Below are 20,507 nucleotides of genomic sequence, written 5' to 3' on the forward strand. Positions count from 1 at the left end.
CGTAGGATGCGAGCGGCCAGCGGGCGTAATTATCCAAAAAATGACCGCATGTTTTGTACGCTCGTTCAGACCTAGAGGCATGAACAGACCGCAAAGAGCGAACGGTTCATTTGAATAGCCACCCCCTTTTTTCTGAACGAGCGAGCGCAAATAGCATCCGGCTCTGAATCAGGCCCAATGTTTGTAACTGGATTGCAAATGAATTGCTGAGAAAACTGTGGGAACGGCTCGCATGACCCAACTTACACCTACTATAATAGGATTGGCGCTGTTGGGTACAGAGTGTACCATGTCTGCAGCTGCTGTCACTATAGAGGCCATGGAAATCGTCAAATGAGGAACAGAGATAGCAACAGCAATGACAGTCAAACTCTCTGGGTATATAAATATATAAATTCCCAGCACCATATAATGCCTCAGTACAGCATATACAACATAAAAAAAAAACAGGCTATAAGTGCGGCAGGCTGCAAAACTATTTTACAAGAATGGATATCAACGCTTATTCCATCCTTATCATTATTTAGATCTAAAATATTTCTCCTATTTCTAATGGAATGGGTGGAGGTTATTTTGGAGAAAGAATACAAAATTGAGAGAGATTTTTCGATATGTGGGAAAGCTACATATCTACGCTGTCCATAGATATGAGACAGAAGTCCAAAGTCTCCATACTACTTCGTGGTACCTACTACGGATGGTCGATAATGACCCGCCTATCATCCTAGATGCGGATCCTGACTAGACAGGCCGACGAGGGGGAGGGGGGGGGGGGAGGGAAGGAGAGAGTTCTTTTATTTTAATTACATTTCATTTGTTATATATTGCTTATACAAATGTTAATATATCTGTTGAATATATTTACAACAGATGTTACACTGTCACAATGAAACTTATTATGTCAGCTTAATATATAGAGATGCATAATTGTATCATTTTATTGTCTTGATTATTGTGATTGTATTGTACATTTTGTATATGAAAGATCTATTCTGCATGACGCTTCAATAAAAAAAAAAAAAAAAAACAGGTAGAGAGGAGGAGCCAGAGGTAGAATCAGAAAGAGCATTGGTGACTTTAAAGAGCAGTCTATGTGGGCTGGATGGGATAGAAGCCACAGGACCAGATTAAGGCTTGTGGGGGCCCTGGGGCAACTAAGCCCCCAGAGCCTAACCCCTACCCCCGCCCCCGATTACTTACCTTCTGGCTCTGTTTTGTGAATGCAGCAGCACAGTCAGCGCTGCTGCATAGAGCGCAAAGCGGCTCCTGAAGCCCAACATCAGTGATCAGCATCACGGACATGATATGTCACGTGATGCTGGTGAGGGGACTCAGGAGCCATTCTGCGCTCTATGCGACATCGCTGACTGTGCTGTTTTATTCAGAACACAGAAAAGCGGCAGCTCAGCCCCCACTGGAGACCTGCTCTAGGCAGGGTCACACCGACCCTGTGTGAGCAGGGGCAAATATAGGATTTTGTGGGTTGGGGGTGTTTTTTTACACACACACACACACACACACACACACACACACACACACACACACACACACACACACACACACACACACATATGAAGAAATGGTTGCCGTACCCTGAAATGTTGAGAATAGACACACCGTTTTTTTTCACCTACTTTGAGGAGTCTCCGGAGTGCCGCCATTATTGCTATTTGTATATAGATCAGGGAGTTAGTGCAGATAGGTAATGGCGACTATGGAGGGCTCAGGGAGGTAGGGGTGATCCACCCAGTAACCTTTGCAATGTTGGTCAGTTGTGGATAAATTAGACCACTACACATGTACTAACATTATGCCACACTGTAGTGCCCCCCATTTTATGCCACAGTGTAGTGCATCTACATTATACCACACTATAATGCCTCTCACATTATGCCACAATGTACTGCACCACACATTATACCACCTATAGTACCCACACATTATGCCACAGTGTAGTGCATCTACATTATACCACACTATAGTGCCCCCCACATTATGTCACACTGTAATGCCCCCCTACATTATACCACACTGTAGTGCTCCCCACATTGTCATCTGTAGTGCCCACACATTATGCCATCTGTAGTGCCCACACATTATGCCACCTGTAGTGCCCACGCATTATGCCCCCTGTAGAGCCCCCACACCATGCCACCTATAGTGCCCACACATTATGCCACCTGTAGTGCCCCACATTATTACATCTGTAGTGTCCACACAGTGTACTCACCAGCAGCAGCAGTCATGAGTTGGTTGCTGCTAGATCCTAGTTGTAGAAGGGACCTCTCTGACGTCGCAACCACGTGACGGCTGCAGAAGGCCCCGACCGCTCCAGTGTTACCATCCACGTGGGCATAGAGGGGGAATACATTTTTGTGGTGAGTGTAGCGAGCCACCGTGCCCGAAGAATGGCGAGAGTTCTGATCCTTACCCCTCCCCCTTTGGTTGCGGGTCACTTGGGTGTGAAGTCAGAGGTCCTTTGCAGCACCCAACTGTAGACCTAACCGTCATGAGTCACACTGTCACACCCATGAGGCTGCGCTGCTGCTGGGTCAGAGGAGCATGTGATGGGCTCCTCCAATCAGAGCTCAACACATGCTCCTCTGACCCCACTGCAGAGACTACTGGGAGTTATTACCCAGTAGTTCACTGCAGTGCTGAGTCTGACTGCACTGTGCTCTGTCCAGTACCTTACGTGTAGCTGCCGGCCGGGTCATTCACAGCCTTGATGACTGCAGCCTGCCATAGGAACAGCACTATAGGCCATGTCCCCACTTTGGCCGGGGTAGGGCTGCGTGCGCTAGTGGTTGGGGCCCCTGTCGCCCCCTCCTAAATCCGGCCCTGAGAAGCCATATTCCAGTGGGTAAAGGGGGTAAAAAGTCAGCATCTATGACTAAGGGGCCTATTCATCATGACATAATTATCACTAGTGATACCTATTTTTTAAACGCGCTGCGAGTTTAAAAAATGTTTTGGAGGCATTCATCATTCCTCACTAACAAAATTATCACTTCCGAAAAGCTGCTCTTTTTGCGGAGTCAGCTTTTCGGAAAAGTGATACTTTTCCCCTGCAACTGAGGTGTCCACAAGGATTTCCTCTCTGCTGCATGTCTCTCCCCTCTCTATTCCCCGCTGTCTTTCACCCCTAAGCCCCCCGCACACTCTGGTGTCGGATCCAGCCACCGCGGATGTCCTATCCGGCCCCCCTTCCCCCGCGGGTGCCCGATCCGGCCCCCCCTTGCCACGCGGGTGTCCGATACAACTCACACCTGCCACCGCATCCTCTCCTCCTGGCTCACCTGTCTTCTGTCGGTGAGTCCGGGCCACTTGCCTGCGGTGCCTCATGCAGAGTTGCCTACCCTCCCGATTTTAGCGGGAGGCTCACAGTTTTTAATGAAGCCTCCCGCTCCCCCGCAAAGTGTACCTCAACTCCCGTTTTTCAGGAGCCATTGAACTGTGCATGCGAGAGTCCGGAAATGTCAGGGGGCGCGGCCTGCGGGGGACGTCAAACCGCGGGGTTGTGGGTAGCGGTGGCCGGCGCTATTCAGATGTGCGCACACAGAGAGCTTGGGCACGACAGCAGCGGCGGACGGAGTCTGGTAGCAGCGCTGTACTAATCGGGATTGCAGCGCAGGTGTTGGGCACCTGTGAGAAGCCGCATGGAGACAGACCACACACCACAGTGTCTGTGTCCAGCGGCAGTGGCCGTAGCAGCAAATTCCCTCTCCTACCTGCACATGAGAGCCGCAGGGACTGAGACCTGGTGGAAGAGGAGCTGACCCGATGAAGAGAGAAGCTCTGGTCTGGTGGAGAGAGCACTGTTCAGTCTGGGTCTGGGAGCTCGGTGGAGAGGCTGGAGGAGGAGAAGTGCCGGGTCCCAAGGTCAGTGCACTAATGTGTGTGTGTGTGTGTGTGTGTGTGTAGGGCATCTAGTAATGTGTGTGTGTGTGTGTGTGTGTAGGGCAACTAGTAATGTGTGTGTGTGTGTAGGGCAACTAGTAATGTGTGTGTGTGTGTGTGTGTGTAGGGCATCTAGTAATGTGTGTGTGTGTGTGTGTGTGTGTAGGGCATCTAGTAATGTGTGTGTGTGTGTGTGTAGGGCAACTAGCAATGTGTGTGTGTGTGTGTGTGTAGGGCATCTGGTAATGTGTGTGTGTGTGTGTGGCATCTAGTAATGTGTGTGTAGGGCATCTAGTAATGTGTGTGTGTGTATGTGTGGCATCTAGTAATGTGTGTGTGTGTAGGGCATCTAGTAATGTGTGTGTTTAGGGCATCTAGTAATGTGTGTGTGTGTGTGTGTGTGTGTGTGTGTGTGTGTGTGTGTGTGTGTGTGTGTGTGTTTGTAGGGCATCTAGTAATGTGTGTGTGTGTGTGTGTGTGTTTGTAGGGCATCTAGTAATGTGTGTGTGTGTGTGTAGGGCATCTAGTAAAGTGAATGTGGCAGGGCAGATATATATTAATGTCAGTGGGGGAGCTAGGGTCAGGTGCGGCACATTCTGCTGCAATCTCCCTGAAAGTATTTTTCAAAAGTAGGCAAGTATGGCCTCATGTAAATCTACACAGGCTGCAGTGTAAACAGCAACCTGTGAAGATTATCGGGGTGTTCAGTTAGACCATCAAGTTCCGAAAAAAATGCTTTTTCGGAACTTGATGAATGACACTGACACTTATTTTTTACAAAAGTATGTGAAAATGTTAATGTTAATTTTCAGCTGCTTTTGTAAAAAATAAATGATGATGAATAGGCCTCTAAATGGCAGTGAGAACTGGTACAGTATGATATAACATGGGGAAGCACGAATGGTGTAATGGTTAGTATTACTGCCTCACAGCAATGAGGTCTTATGTTTGATTCCCACCAAGGCCCTGCCTGTGTGGAGTTTGTATATTCTCTCTGTGCTTGCATGGACGTCCTGTGGGTACTCCGATTTCCTCCCACACTCCAAAATTATACTGGTAGGTTAATTGGCTATTGACGAAAAAATATCCCTTGCATGTGGTAGCCAATATAGGACCTGATTCAGCACGGATCGCAACTGTGTAATCGCACACAATAAATCTGCAAAAATACGCTGTATGTCTGCCACTGCTCAGCAAGCATAGAGACGCCCACTACTGCCTTCTCACATCCGTAATACCTCGCAGTCCTGCGTATACATCGGAGAACATCACCCCTCACGCACAATTACAGCTGCTCTAACCTGTCTCAGAATTTGCAGGTCTTGCATGCAGTGAGTACTCTTGGTGCGTAGGCAATCGCAGTGGCTAATATATGCACGTCCATGCAACGGCTTTCCAACGGACAGGCACGCCTGCGTTTCTGCAACCACTCCTCCGTTACCACCAACAAACTCACGGCCTGTCAATCACTGCAAGGGATTCCACAGTGCATCCATAATCGCAGAGCGATTGCCGCGCACACGCGCAGTGTGATGCATAAGTACTCAACAATCGACCGATTTGCATTTGCGATCCAGGCCCATAGATCGCAGACTCCACTGGGGCCAAATATTCTCTGTAACGCACTGTGGAATATGTTTGTGCTACATAAATAACATGTAATAAATATATTAACAGTCAGAAAATCCACAGCAGAAAGTTGATATGGACATTATGTTGACATGTTACATGTCGACAGATATAAATAGCAACATATTGATAATGTCATTGTGCATGTCGACAGTCAATACCCTAACCTGAACCCCAAACCTAAATTTAGCACTAAAATGCGATGTCGACATTTTGACTGTTTATTTGCTAATAAATGTGTCGACATTAGGACCATGCTGACATGTTACATATCGACATAACATACATGCCATCATTCTGTCTGTCGACATTCTGACCAAATACTGTACAAAGCATCCACTGCTAGCAGTAAGAAGCTCTTTAGCTAATGATGTCCTGTTCACCCATTCAGTAGCTTCACTAGGGGGGGTACGGTCCGTACCAGGTGACACCATCCGAGGGGGTGACACCAAATTGCAGAGCTATTCCTGTGTCCAGGGAGGCTGGGGGCTGCTGGAGCACTCTGCAAGCCCCCATCGTGATGAGAACAGGGGTTTCATACGCAGTTACACCCCCGAAGCTGCACACATTAGAGGTGTGGTCCTCAACCGAGGGGTGCATAAGTACCGCGCCAGGTGTCACCACCACACCCAGGTAAGAAGCTGCACCAGTTTGCAGTAAAGTTGCAGGATGATTGATTTGAGATTACAGTAAAAGTTGCAGGATGTTTGATATAATCTATACAGTATGTATACTTCTTGCATAATGATGAATTCCCATGCAATTTGAATCAATGAAGAAAATAGACCCTTGTCCATCAGGCTTCTTAAATCTAAATAAAATATGTTATTTATTCTTTTCGAGTAAATGCAGTTTTTACTTGTCTGCAATTATCTTGAGATACAGGACATACATGTCTTTAAATTTTTATTAAAACCTTTTATCTGCATTTAAGAGGTCTTGTATGAAGAGAGTCATGTATTTTCTATAATATTCAATGCAAATCCCTAGTGTGGCGTGTCTGTGTACATCTACAATACACACCGGGTCCCTGAGTTTTCAACTTGCATTTTTTTTCAAATAAACTTCATCTGGTTGCTGGAGGATATAACATACTGGCAGAACACCTGGTGCACATCATCAGTTTAAGCATAATGGGCGGATCACTATACAACTCAGGGCTACCAGACCCATCTTCCCTCCCTGGAGTATCACAACGATCATCTGTTATCCCAGTTTGCTTAAAATTTTGCACATTTAACATCCAGTTCAGCAAAAGAGACTCATGAAGGTTGTTCAATACCTTTGCCTATCCTACAGTATGCTTTCTTTAGTGTGCCAAATACAGCAAAACGGTTATGGAACACAGGAGGTGATTCAGATGCGGACGCTAAGAAGTGTTCGCTCGTACCCTGCGTATGCAAATCCAGCGCACGCCCAGCAAGGCAGGCAATCGCACGGCAAGGCATTAGCACGCCCACTATGTCTTGGCGTGCGATCACTTTGTGTATGCAGATTCCCACCAGCCATTCTTAAGACGCCCACTTGCGCACGTCATCTCTTGGAAATGCATGAAAACATTAGTACATCGAGCACCATCGGATGCGATCGCAGCACTTGAGGATGACTATACCCTGCCACAAGCACTGCGATCACTTCAGTGTGAAATACAACCAGGTGACATGTACAATGATGCTGCCTGTTAATTATGCACGCCTCTGAAATGGCGTTATTTCGGTCAGGCATGCCTGCGTTCACATCTACACTCCCCCGTTTCTCGTTGCCAGCCCCTTTTACCACCCACAAACGCCTTATCCTGTCACTCACTCTGGTGGGCTGTCTTTGCTCGGCGATAGAACGCTTCCCGATCTTTCGCAGTGGCTTGCACACGCGCACTGCGATGCATACGTGCACAATGCGAACCATTGACAACTACATTTGAACGCCTCTTAGCGTCCGGGTCTGAATCAGCTCCACAATTCTCACTTAGCACATGGTAGTGTATCAAAAGATCATGAAAAATGGATGAGTGCTTTTCATGCACTGGGTGGTCCTCCATTTAATAAACAGAAATAAGTCCTTCTTTGCCCCGAGGGGGGCCAGCACTTCATCTCCCCTGTGTCCGTTAAGTTGGCAGCTGGTCCTATTGTTAACAACTATTTTGGGCTGATACGTCTAAATTTCTTACCCTTACTTACACTGATTGGAAGCCAATAGCACAGGAGACGTAGCATTTTAAGCCAATAAAGCTTATTGCAGTTCTTGGTAACAGGAAGGTTCTCTGTATTGTATATTAGCCAACAGTATGATGGTCTGTATTATGCACTAGCCACCAAAAGCACTTTGCAATATACACTAATTACCTGTCACGGCTACAGACACTTGAGACTCCTGGGAAGAGTCAGGCTTACTAGGTAGTATGAACTGAGGTGGTTTAGGAATTACCTTTTCATGAAATATCACTAGCACGAAATAAAAGTAAATAGAATTTATTCAAGAACAAAAACTGTATGGCAAAGTTCCATATTAAATCTCAATAACACAAAGTTCACGACATGCACTAACAGGTGCAGGGGTATGCCCCTGTGAGAAACAAAGTTCGAAGTACACACTGAACTGGTGTGGGGTGAAACCCCGAGTCCACTAGGATAGAATGGAGGTCAATAACAGGGTTGAGCCCTGTATCGTGACGGAGGTCCGGAACAGGATTGAGCCCTGAGATGTAACAAGATCCGGAACGAGGTTAAGCCCTGAGATGTAATGAAGATCCGGAACAGGGTTGAGCCCTGAGGCGTGATGAGGGTCCGGAACAGGTTTGAGCCCTGAGGCGTGATGAGGGTCCAGTACAGGGTTGAGCCCTGAGACATGATGAGGGTATGGAACGGGGTTGAGCCCTGAGACGTGATAAGGGTCCGGAACAGGATTGAGCCCTGAGAGGATGAGGGTCTGGAACAGGGTTGAGCCCTGCGATGTGATGAAGGTCTGGAGCAGGGTTGAGCCCTGCGGCAGGATGAAGGTCCAGAGCAGGGTTGAGCCCTGTGGCAGGATGAAGGTCCGGAACAGGGTTGAGCCCTGCAGCAGGATGAAGGTCTGGAGCAGGGTTGAGCCCTGCGGCGTAATGAAGGTCCGGAGCAGGGTTGAGTCCTGCAATGTGATGGGGTTCTGATGAGGATAGACTATAACGGTGCAGTTGACAACTGTAGAAGAAGTAACCCCAGTGTCCGTATGAGTCAATAATAACAAGTAAACCAAATAGTGTAGTGTAGAATGGAATAGCAGTAATAGAGCAGTATAACAACAGAAAGACAATGGCAATGCTGAGCTCTGTAGTGCAGCTGACAACCTGTATCAGAACTTGAACCGGAACATGAGCAGGAATGTAGCGAGGTCCACACATACACCAGGCACAGCGGAGATCTGGCAGGAGTCCAAGGAAGACCTGAAAGTAACGTTGCACAGACAATGAGGCATTGTTAGTAACAGGCTTTATACTAGAGGTCTGTGATCCATAGGAAGTTCATTACATGTGACCCAAATAGAATCAGGTTTGGAATAATAAGCAATCAAGGATTCCAACAACCTGACGACATCTAAGAAACAGATGATCCCTTTAACTCTGTGCACACTGCATGTGATGAACGCCAGCAACCAGGATAGCTTCTCCAACTACCACAATGGAACTTCGGCAAGTGTAGCTTATCTTTATGTACTGAAATAGTCAAAGTCCTGACATTACCTATATGTGCGTCTGTATTATATTTTATATTCGCCACCTAGAAGATGTTTGTATGTGTATCAGGAAGGGATCTATAGGCACTGCCTGAGGGCCCACCCCCTGTTCTAGGAATCAGGTCCCAGACTGTGCACTTGAATTATACGTTATACATTATATTATACATTATGCAACAAAAAGTCTGTACTGATACACGGAGTATCTGGTGATCACTTCCAGTGTTTGCGTTCCAGCGGCTATGACTTCCGGGAATATGCGTTCCAACGACTGGAAGTAGAGCGGCGGATACTTTAGAGAGAGCCGCGGTGCACAGTGGAGATTAAGGGGTCCCCATGAGAGACACCAAATATGGAGATTCCGGTTTTGGTCTTGGAAAGCAACTAACAAAGGCCAAAGGAAGGACTGGTACTGGATGCACATCGGAGTATAAAGAACATGATGTACTAGGAATTGGAGGAGGGGCAGATCCGGATTTTCCTAGTTAAAAACGGACTTAAGCTTTGTTGTGTATGTTTGGATCTTGTAGCATATACATGTTTTATTAGTAGGTTAAATATATGGATAATGTATGTAAAGGTTAGGAGGATTGAAGACCCATGTATTATTTAGGATTTGAGATGAAGTATAAAATGTTTTTTTTCCCTTAATTGGGGATTATGGGTAAGGGTATAAATTCTGTTTCCTGTTGGGTCCAAACCACATCCTGAGGAAGGACCTGTGAGTCTGAAATGCGTAGATGGTGGTGGACCCAGCATTTTTTGCATGAACTACCAGTGTGTATTCTGTTATTGTCTTTACCAACTTGACCAGGGATTGAGGCCTTGATTCCCAGGTATTAGGGCTTTATCCTGTTAACAGAAACGCTGGATGTTCCATTTTTATGCATACATATGTATTAATTGGAGCCGTGTATTTAATAAAAACTTTTACTACAACAAAAACTTACCAGACTGAGGACTAAGGATTTTGCTGCACTTGGAATTAAAGAAACCTTTATGGGCACGAACCAAGAGGAGTATGTGATGAGTACATGTCCACTTACTCGGGAGAAAGAGACTGGGAGAAATCTTCTGTGGTAGAACATAAGGATAGAGTTTAAAGCAACCTTTCAGGGAACCGTGGCTTCTGTTGTATGGTGAGTGCGAACCTGTCTGTATTTTACAGAGGGAGAATCAGGAGGAAAAGGATACTGACAGAAAATTGTGCAAAGTGAAGGAACTGATTTGCCTCCTAAATAGGACAGCGCTTGTGGACTACCTCGAAGACTTTTTTGTTGCATTTGGGTAAAATATAGGAGTGGTGCTATAGAGGTAGACCAGAGCTGCAGCCTGTGGCACAAGTCACAACCTTATATTTTTCTACTATATTTTACATTATATATATGTTAAATTATACTGCACAGGGCTATGGTGTATTTTCTACAATGTATTGCAATTATTAATCTGGTACATTTTCATGAATGCACTAGCAGTATTTACTATATTTTTTTTTTTAAAGGGGCCACAACCATGCACACTCTAATAGTTATGGCTGGCCACACCCCTAAGTATGGGCCCCTATTACTGTATTCACCTGGTGGGCCCCAGTCAGACGCTGTCTATATGTCCTGATAAATAACATTTTTCTTTGCATGTTTATATATCCAACTTGTCTTATCTAAGTTTTTATTCTTCAGAGTTTACATTTCATCAAATGATAAAAGCAAAAAAATGTGACGTTTTTGATCATAAAACTACACATTTTTAGATAATTTCTTTGCCATAGCTTCGGTATAAATTAGACTCATAATTAGTGAACAGACTCTGATCCGAAAAACGCTAGCTCAATACTTTATGTAATTCTTAGTTACTGCTATAAAACCATTGCAAAGTCACAATAATGACATTTTGCTTTGCAGTTGCTGTCTATCAAGCAGGCACTTATAATGCCACATTTCCCCATATAATTGGATGTAACAGGATTTTGAATGTATTTATAATAACATTTTAGTCTGCATGATAAAATATCCTTTTTTTAAATTTATTTATTCATAGTATATAGTTTCTGTCACGTTTTTTGCATTAATCAATTATTTTTAAAAATATTCTGTAGTCAAAAGAGCAGTCTGAGTTTTCTGGAAAAAAAAGGAGAAGAGAAGAGTGAAAAGGAAACTTTTTTGGCTCTCTAAATCAAACGGGGAATGTGCAGCTCGCAAGTATGTGACGGGAATCACAAGCATCTGTCGTGGAAGGTTAACAAACAATTATGCAAATTTTCCATCACACAGGGACAGGCCAGAGGGTTTGTGACTGATGCAGGGTGTAAATTTATCTTACTGGCCCAGATTCCAGGTCACTTGTATTTCCCCAAACTTTTACTGTAGGTACAATCCAAGGTTTTGGGGAGCAATAAAATAAATAAAATTGTGACTTTCCTTTAAGAAAGCTCAAAGCAACCAATCGGCTTTTAACTGTAATTTCAAAGACTGTGCTAGATAACTGACAGTTTGCTTGGGCAACTTGTCCACTTTATCTCTCTCCAAGTCTTCATACATTTCCCTCTTGGGGCCGTATTCAATTGCCGGCGAAAAGTTTTCGCCGATGATGTCATTTCACCTGTCGGAATCTTTCCGCCATATTCAATTTCAAAGACTGTGCTAGATAACTGACAGTTTGCTTGGGCAACTTGTCCACTTTATCTCTCGCCAAGTCTTCATACATCTCCCTCTTGGGGCCGTATTCAATTGCCGGCGAAAAGCCATTCTCGACGATAAGTTTTCGCCGATGATGTCATTTCGCCTGTCGGAATCTTTCCGCCATATTCAATTGCAAAGACTTTTCGCCGGGGCGAAAAGTCTGCGCCTTGTAACCAGCCGAAAAGATTCGCCTGTGAATGGAGGTCAGAAAAAAGTGCAGAATTGAGGGTTTGGGGTGCAAAGTTGCGGGAACACACCTGCAGCCATGGGACAGTCCCCAAAGGTAAACTGCGTCAAAACGTAAAAAAACCCCTACTTTACAACACCCCAAAAAAGTACTTTCGTTTTGGGGGCGGAAAAAAACAAAGTTGGGGGACAAACTTAAAAACTAGTGAAATAGACTCCAGGGGATCTCCCAAGTATTCCCAAGCTTTTTTTTATTGCGGGTGCATGCTGAAGGTGCGTTTTTTAAAAACGCACTTTAGCGAATTTTAACCATGCTTGCACCCATTTTGATGTACCCCTAATTTGCTGGGACTACTTATTTTGGCCAAAACAACCTGCTAAATGCTATTCTTCACCACTTGTGCAAAGACGCTAAATAGCACCAATTGAGAGCATTTAAGCACCCCAAATACCTTCAGCAGGGCTATTCGGGGGTATTTATAGTGATCCCCATGTCGGTGCATCTTTTGGGGGGTGTCAGGGTGATTTCCCCATATCTAAGAGGACTTTTTCGCCAATTTGAGTTTCGCCGGGACGCGTTTTCGCGTCCTTTGGAATTGAATAGGGCAAATCGCAGTGACGAGCGCGATACCGGAGGCAAAACAACCGATGACGGCGAAAACTCCGGCAATTGAATACGACCCTTCATGTCATAAAAAACCCTTCATATTCATTAACCCTGTTAAAGCAGTAACCTCTTATCCCCACTATTACCTACCATAATCTATACCCACCCCTCCCCCTCATTTACTTATATTAGATCTCTTCTATTTCTCTCCTGTTGCAGCCACACAGCAGCATTCAGGGAAGCATCAAGTAGCAGCCTGTCAAGAAGATCTCGCTGAGGCTGCTGTCAGTGATGAGGAGGAAGAGCCATGCAGAGACAGACAGGGGAGACAGAGGCCATGCAGAGACAGACAGGGGAGATAGAGACCTTGCAGAGACAGACAGGGGAGACAGAGGCCATGCAGAGACAGACAGGGGAGATAGAGACCTTGCAGAGACAGACAGGGGAGACAGAGACCATGCAGAGACAGACAGGGAAGACAGAGGCCATGCAGAGACAGACAGGGGAGATAGAGACCATGCAGAGACAGACAGGGGAGATAGAGACCATGCAGAGACAGACAGGGGAGACAGAGGCCATGCAGAGACAGACAGGGGAGACAGAGGCCATGCAGAGACAGACAGGGGAGACAGAGGCCATGCAGAGACAGACAGGGGAGATAGAGACCATGCAGAGACAGACAGGGGAGACAGAGGCCATGCAGAGACAGACAGGGGAGACAGAGGCAATGCGGTCCATTAGCTTACAGTATATGCAGCTGCTCCCAGGGGCCATGCAGCAATAGGGAAAGTATGGTGGCAAAGAAAGGATTGCCACAATCAGCCCAATTTTCAATGCCCAATCACAACCAACAAAATGCTTTGCAGGCGGATACCGCACAAGGGGCCTGATTCAGACCCGCTCACGAGCACCCAGCGCTCGCAAGCGGGTTGATGGTCCCCCACTGTGCATGCGCACGCCGGAGCCGGCTCCGGAGTGCGCATGCGTGAGACCCGGCCAGCGACGGGCTTTCCGTCGCTATGGGTCTCGTACCAAAAAGGGGCGGGCAGGGGGGGTGGCTGGCCAAACGGAGGCGTTGGAGGCGGTGGGCGGCCTCAGTAGTGAGCTTCCCGCTCTATTAGAGCCGGAAGCTCACTGGAGCTTGCAATGGACGAGACCCTACCACAAGGGTCTCGTCGCAAGCCCGATGGTTGCGACCATCACCTGGCCACTCACAAAAGCTGTGGGTGGTCAGTCACCCACAGCTTATCGAGCGGCCAGGAGGCCGGTTCCAAAAAAAAAAATGCCGCCCTGATTCAGAGCGAGCGTCCGGTTCTGAATCAGGCCCAAGGTGCACAGACAACTATAAAGCCCTTATAAACAAAAAATGTATTCACTCAACCTTCTAACTTGACAGCCAACTACCATTCAATGAAGGGAGCGCACCTAAACTAAATAATTGCACCCGGGCTGGTGACCTGCCATACTTTACCTCCGCAAAATAGCCAACACTAAACCACCAAACCAACTAGCTCAAAGGGAAGGGAGGGTGGGAAAACTGGAAACAAAGAGGCTTTGACCTACAGCCCAAGCCAATTAAATAAGCTCCTACAAAAAACATGACCCTGCGCTGCTATAGGCAGCTAAGACCAGTGATCAACACCAATGTCAGCCCCCATCTATCATGCTTACATTCTCGGGATCCTCAGCCAGAGGGTTTGGAGCTGGGGCCCTGGGTAATGGAGATAGCAGGAGACGGGGGGCCTGTATATATGTCTTCCTCATCCACTAGCACCGGATGTTGGCAAGACCTTACCAAAGGCGTAGAGTCTAACTTACCGGGAGGTGTTCGCCAGTGACCCCTCCAATTGGGATTTGGGTTTAGCTGCACCCGGTCGCTGCCCTTTGGTCAGGTATCCGTAACTAGCGGGAAAGAAACAAAAACACAGGAAGACACAGGAAAGGTGCTGGGAGAGTATAATAGCTCTGATACTAAGGGAGAGTCACAGTTGCAGGTAGCGAACAAGTGCACTGGTTATCCAGATGCAGATATAAGTTATAGGTGCACTAGGGATCCAGACGCAGATAGAGGTTACAAGTGCACTGGGGATCCAGGCTCAGATAGATTTTGTAAGTGCACTGGGGATCCAGACACAGATAGAGCTATAGGCCAAAGCACTGGTCTCTGGTACAGGGTGGTATATAGAGTAGCCACAAGCAGTGAGAGACGGGATCAAAGAAAAATAAACCCGAGAGGAGATGTAACACGCTCGGATCTCGGGACGTGGATAACACTGGAAGACACACTGGAGGATACTGCGAATAAACTCAGGGCCTGATTCAGAGCCGGACGCTATTTGCACTCGCTAGTTCAGAAAAAGGGGCCGGATATTTAAATAGAGCGCTCGCTCTTTGCGGTCTGTTGATGCCTCTATGTCTGAACGAGCGAACGAAACATGCGCTCGCTATTTTGTAAAAAACGCCCCCTGGCCGCTCGCATCCTACGTCATCTCCGCTATTTATTAGATTAATCGAGTACATCGAAAGGCGTATGAACTGCTCGCAGTGCTTGTGGTTGGATTTTCCTACCGCAATCATGCGAGCAGTTCAGGCTAAAAGAGAACCAAGTGACGTGGTCGATGACGCTGCTTTGTTAATTATGCACACCCTTAAAACGCCCGTTTTGACCGTTTGGCACGCCTGCGTTCGGATCTCCACTCCCCGTTTTCAAGCACCTTCCCCTGTTACCACCCACACCTCATTCTGTCACTCAAATTAGTAGGCATTCGCTATTTTGCAAGCACACAATTTCCGACCGCAATGACTGGTTCAGGAGTAATCATCAGCGCCGTTGCACCTGACATCTCACCACCTGGGAGTTCAGGGGAAGCCGGCACTGTGGTGAGTAACCACCTGGGAGTTCAGGGGAAGCCGGCATTGTGGTGAGTAACGGCCGATCCCAGGCCGCAACCTGACACCATCCTATAGGTTTAAACCACCACTTTTCTTATGTTAATCATTCGGTTTCTCATGCTTTGTAAGACTCTGCTGTACATTTTATTAAATGTACTTATTTTGCTGCTACATGCAACATCTAAACCAGTGCTTCTCAAACTTGGCTGCGCTCTCTCGCTGCCAAAAGGGGCTGGGTATGCAAATTCTGCGATCGCACTGTCTGGTGTAAGGACGCCCTCTATGTCTTAGAGAGCAACGGCAGAGCGAACGCACGCCGGTATAAAGATGCCCACCTTTCTTTCTTAGCACACTTCTTCTCCAGGAAGTGTATGATTAATCAGAACCATCGAGACCCAACGGGTCCACGGCTTAGCGTCTGGGTCTGAATCGGGCCCTCGGTCCTCAGTACCCCACACAGTTCATGTTTTCCAGGTTACCCAGCAGGTGCACAGGTGTATTCATTACTCAACACATTTTAAAAAATCTACAGGGGGAGCTAATTATTTCACCTGCGATTCTGTGAGGAGACCTGGAAAACATTCACTGTTTGGGGTCCTGAGGACCAAGTTTGAGAACCTGTGATCTAAACGATCAGCTTTGGAGAACTGTTTTGGTAATATATTATACTTTCTACTAGACCTTTACTTGTAGGCTCTTAGGAGCTCATTCAGACCCGCTCGCTAGATGCATTCACTCGCTCCCAGCATATGCAAAACCAGCGCACTCCCAGCAAGGCAGACGATCGTATGGCAAGGCATCAGAACGCCCACTATGTCTTGGTATGCGTCACTGTGTGTATGCAGACGCCCACCAACCATTCTTATGATGCCCACTTGCGCACGTCATCTCCTGGAAGTGCATGAAAACATTGGTACATCGAGCACCATCAGATGTGCTCACAGTGCTTGAGGTTGACTATACTCTGCCGCAAGCACTGCAATCACTTCAGTGTGAAATAAAACCAGGTGATATGTACTATGACACTGCCTGTTAATTATGCACGCCTCTGAAATGGCGTTGAAACACTCAGGCATGCCTGCGTTCGTACCTCCACTTCCCCATTTCTAGTGGCCTGCCCCCTAGACTCGGCTGTCTATGTTGGGCGAGCGAGCGCTTCCCGATCTTTCGCACACGCCCTAGCGAGCGGGTCTAAAGCAGCTCCTTAGTTCTTGATTAATGAAAACATTCTATACGGTTGTATAGTTTATTAAACTGCCATCCTGTCTGCCACTAATGTGCCACTATGTTTTGTAGATGTCCTATATTCTTTTAACCTGCCATGTGTTTGTTACAATCCTCTTGCTTAGTTTAATTGATAATTATGTGATTTTAATTATATATAATAATTATAGTAACTTAACACTAGAATAATGACACAGAGACATTAAATGCCATTAGGTTGGCATTAAAAAGGTCAGATATTTATTGATGAAACTCAAGATGGAAAACCTAAAAAGGATGGCTAGGAACAGTGGCAAGCTTTAAATCCATAGATGTTTAAACCCCTAGGTGACTATCACCCAAATGGATAACCAAATATGAGGTCAGGCCAACACGCCACAGCATCTAACAAGTAAGACCAATGAAAGCCACAATGAATGAATCACTAATCCTACTGGACCCAGAAATACAGTCCTACCAGTTACCATTGGTCTCCAAGTAACAAAAGAATGGCCTATAATCCAGACATCGTAGGAAACAAAGCTGACAGCTACAAGGGTGGGAAATCAATAAATAATGACATTAATAATACCAAGAAAAATGTATAATTTTAAAGAATGAGAACAAAGCAAAGGAAACACAAAGGAAGGACTGAAGGGAAGGAGGTGAAAGGGGGGGGGTAAGGGGAAAGCAAGGGAAACACATGATAACTCGACGAAAGGTAAAAAAAAACCCTAAATCTGCTGAGGGACGTATTATTATTATTCTTTTATCATAGCCGAATTATGTCCGTCAGGTCAGGCAAAAAAAAAAAATAACTCAAGACCCCCACTTTTGAAAGTGGCGAGTAGCAAAAGCCCTGAGTAGGAAAGACAGGGGAAGACAAAACAAAGACAGACCACATAACAAACAACATCAAAACAACACAAGACTCAACACTGATGAAAGTCTCTGGCTTCTGTCAGTGGCAATGCTGGAAAATGACCGTGCACCTCAGAAGCAGAGCACCCAAGGTCGTCCCTGCACTGCAGCTTTTCCACCTGACTTGAAAAGGGCCTGGTGATGGCAAGCAGACACCAGGCCCCCTAGTGCCACTGCACACTAGGCTCCGACCTATACTGCTTTGCTTGTAATCTGACTCTGTATTAAACTGCTCCCTACAGAGCTAACTGTCTATATAACAAATGACCCCCACACAAGACAGTCCCCAGCCTTGTGCTTTACCCCATGCCAGGCTGACCCAGCTTTCTGTTACCCTGAACTAAAAACTACAATCTAACATCGAACTGAATATTACGGAGATAACCGAATACATACATTCGGTTCTTATTATATCTACCTATCACTATACATAGCACTAGAACTAAAAACTAAGAACTAAACTAACCCCAACTAATATTTTGAGGTATCATAAAACTTCTTTAAGAATCTGATCTGTCATACTATCTAACTAACTAACTAACTAACTAACTAACTAACTAACTAACTAACTAACCTACTAAGAATTGCCTTAATAAATTAATAATAAAATATTGATGAAGTAGTACTGAATCAAGTTTAACCTCTGTCTACCTTCCCCCAAAAATAAAGAACCACTTTACATGTAACTTTTCTATTCTAACAGCCCTTCTATCTGTATTTCATAAAAAAAACTGCTATCTAAAAACTAATGATTCTAGGAAATATATTTTTGTTTTCTATAAATTAATAAAGGATATCACCTAGAGCTATGATGAAGAGCTCAATAGGTAGCCGGCAGCCAGAAGGAGAGATGGGATACTGGTCACCTGTGCAGAGTGCAGGAAGCCATTCCTGGTGGAAGGAACGCACCTAGAGCTGTGATGAAGTGCTCAATAGGTAGCCGGCAGCCAGAAGGAGAGATGGGATACTGGTCACCTGTGCAGAGTGCAGGAAGCCATTCCTGGTGGAAGGAACACACCTAGAGCTATAATGAAGAGCTCAATAGATAGCCCGCAGTCAGAAGGAGAGATGGGATACTGGTCATGTGTGCCGAGTGCAGGAAGCCATTCCTGGTGGAAGGAACGCAAATAGAGTTTTGATGAAGAGCTCAATAGGTAGCCCGTGGCCAGAAGGAGAGATGGTATCCTGTTCACCGATGTAGAGGGCAGGACATTGATGATGAAAAGAGATGACCATTGAGCTAGAATAGAGCGCTAAGGGAACATGTCCATCATCTTTGGTGTCCAGCCCATGCCCACAGGTAGATTTCTTGTCTTCACGGGACATACATCTTCATATTTTGGTGGGAGGTCAGGAATCCACACAGATGATATGCTTTGCGGGATTGTGGCAGTTCTTCTGCGTATCTAAAAAGACACAAATATAGGTGTCATACTTTTAATTCATAATGATATTTCCAGGGTACTCCTGGCCTTCATAGTGTGAGCAGCAGGTTTGTAGTATGAAATTGCAGTCTATGCATTTACTATGGGCAGGAAACAGCACTACTGTAAGATGCTGCAATGAGGTCATTGGTTTCCAGCACATGGACATACTGAGGGCCCCATTTATCAATTATGCATAATCCCTTTAACTAAACCTAAAAACTAAGAACTAAACTAACCCCAACTAATATTTTGAGGTATCATAAAACTTCTTTAAGAATCTGATCTATGTCATACTAACTAACTAACTAACTAACTAACTAACCTACTAAGTAAGAATTGCCTTAATAAATTAAAAATAAAATATTGATGAAGTAGTACTGAATCAAGTTTAACCTCTGTCTACCTTCCCCCAATTATAAAGAACCACTTTACATGTAACTTTTCTATGCTAACAGTCCTTCTATCTGTATTTCATAAAAAAACTAGCTATCTAAAAACTAATGATTCTAGGAAATATATTTTTGTTTTCTATAAATTAATAAAGGATATCACCTAGAGCTATGATGGAGAGCTCAATAGGTAGCCCGCAGTCAGAAGGAGAGATGGGATACTGGTCACCTGTGCAGAGTGCAGGAAGCCATTCCTGGTGGAAGGAACGCACCTAGAGCTATGATGGAGAGCTCAATAGGTAGCCCGCGGCCAGAAGGAGAGATGGGATACTGGTCACCTGTGCAGAGTGCAGGAAGCCATTCCTGGTGGAAGGAACGCACCTAGAGTTTTGATGAAGAGCTCAATAGGTAGCCCGCGGCCAGAAGGAGAGATGGTATCCTGTTCACCGATGTAGAGGGCAGGAAATTGATGATGAAAAGAGATGACCATTGAGCTAGAATAGAGCGCTAAGGGAACATGTCCATCATCTTTGGTGTCCAGCCCATGCCCACAGGTAGATTTCCTGTTTTCACGGGACATACATCTTCATATTTTGGCGGGAGGTCAGGAATCCACACAGATTATATGCTTTGCGGGATTGTGGCAGTTCTTCTATGTATCTAAAAAGACACAAATATAGGTGTCATACTTTTAATTCATAATGATATTTCCAGGGTACTCCTGGCCTTCATAGTTTGAGCAGCAGGTTTGTAGTATGAAATTGCAGTCTATGCATTTACTATGGGCAGGAAACAGCACTACTGTAAGATGCTGCAATGAGGTCATTGGTTTCCAGCACATGGACATACTGAGGGCCCCATTTATCAATTATGCATAATCCCTTTAACTAAACCTAAAAACTAAGAACTAAACTAACCCCAACTAATATTTTGAGGTATCATAAAACTTCTTTAAGAATCTGATCTA

Source organism: Taudactylus pleione, unplaced genomic scaffold, assembly GCF_031769625.1.
Source record: "Taudactylus pleione unplaced genomic scaffold, aTauple2 ptg000314l, whole genome shotgun sequence".
Lineage (NCBI taxonomy): Eukaryota > Metazoa > Chordata > Amphibia > Anura > Myobatrachidae > Taudactylus > Taudactylus pleione.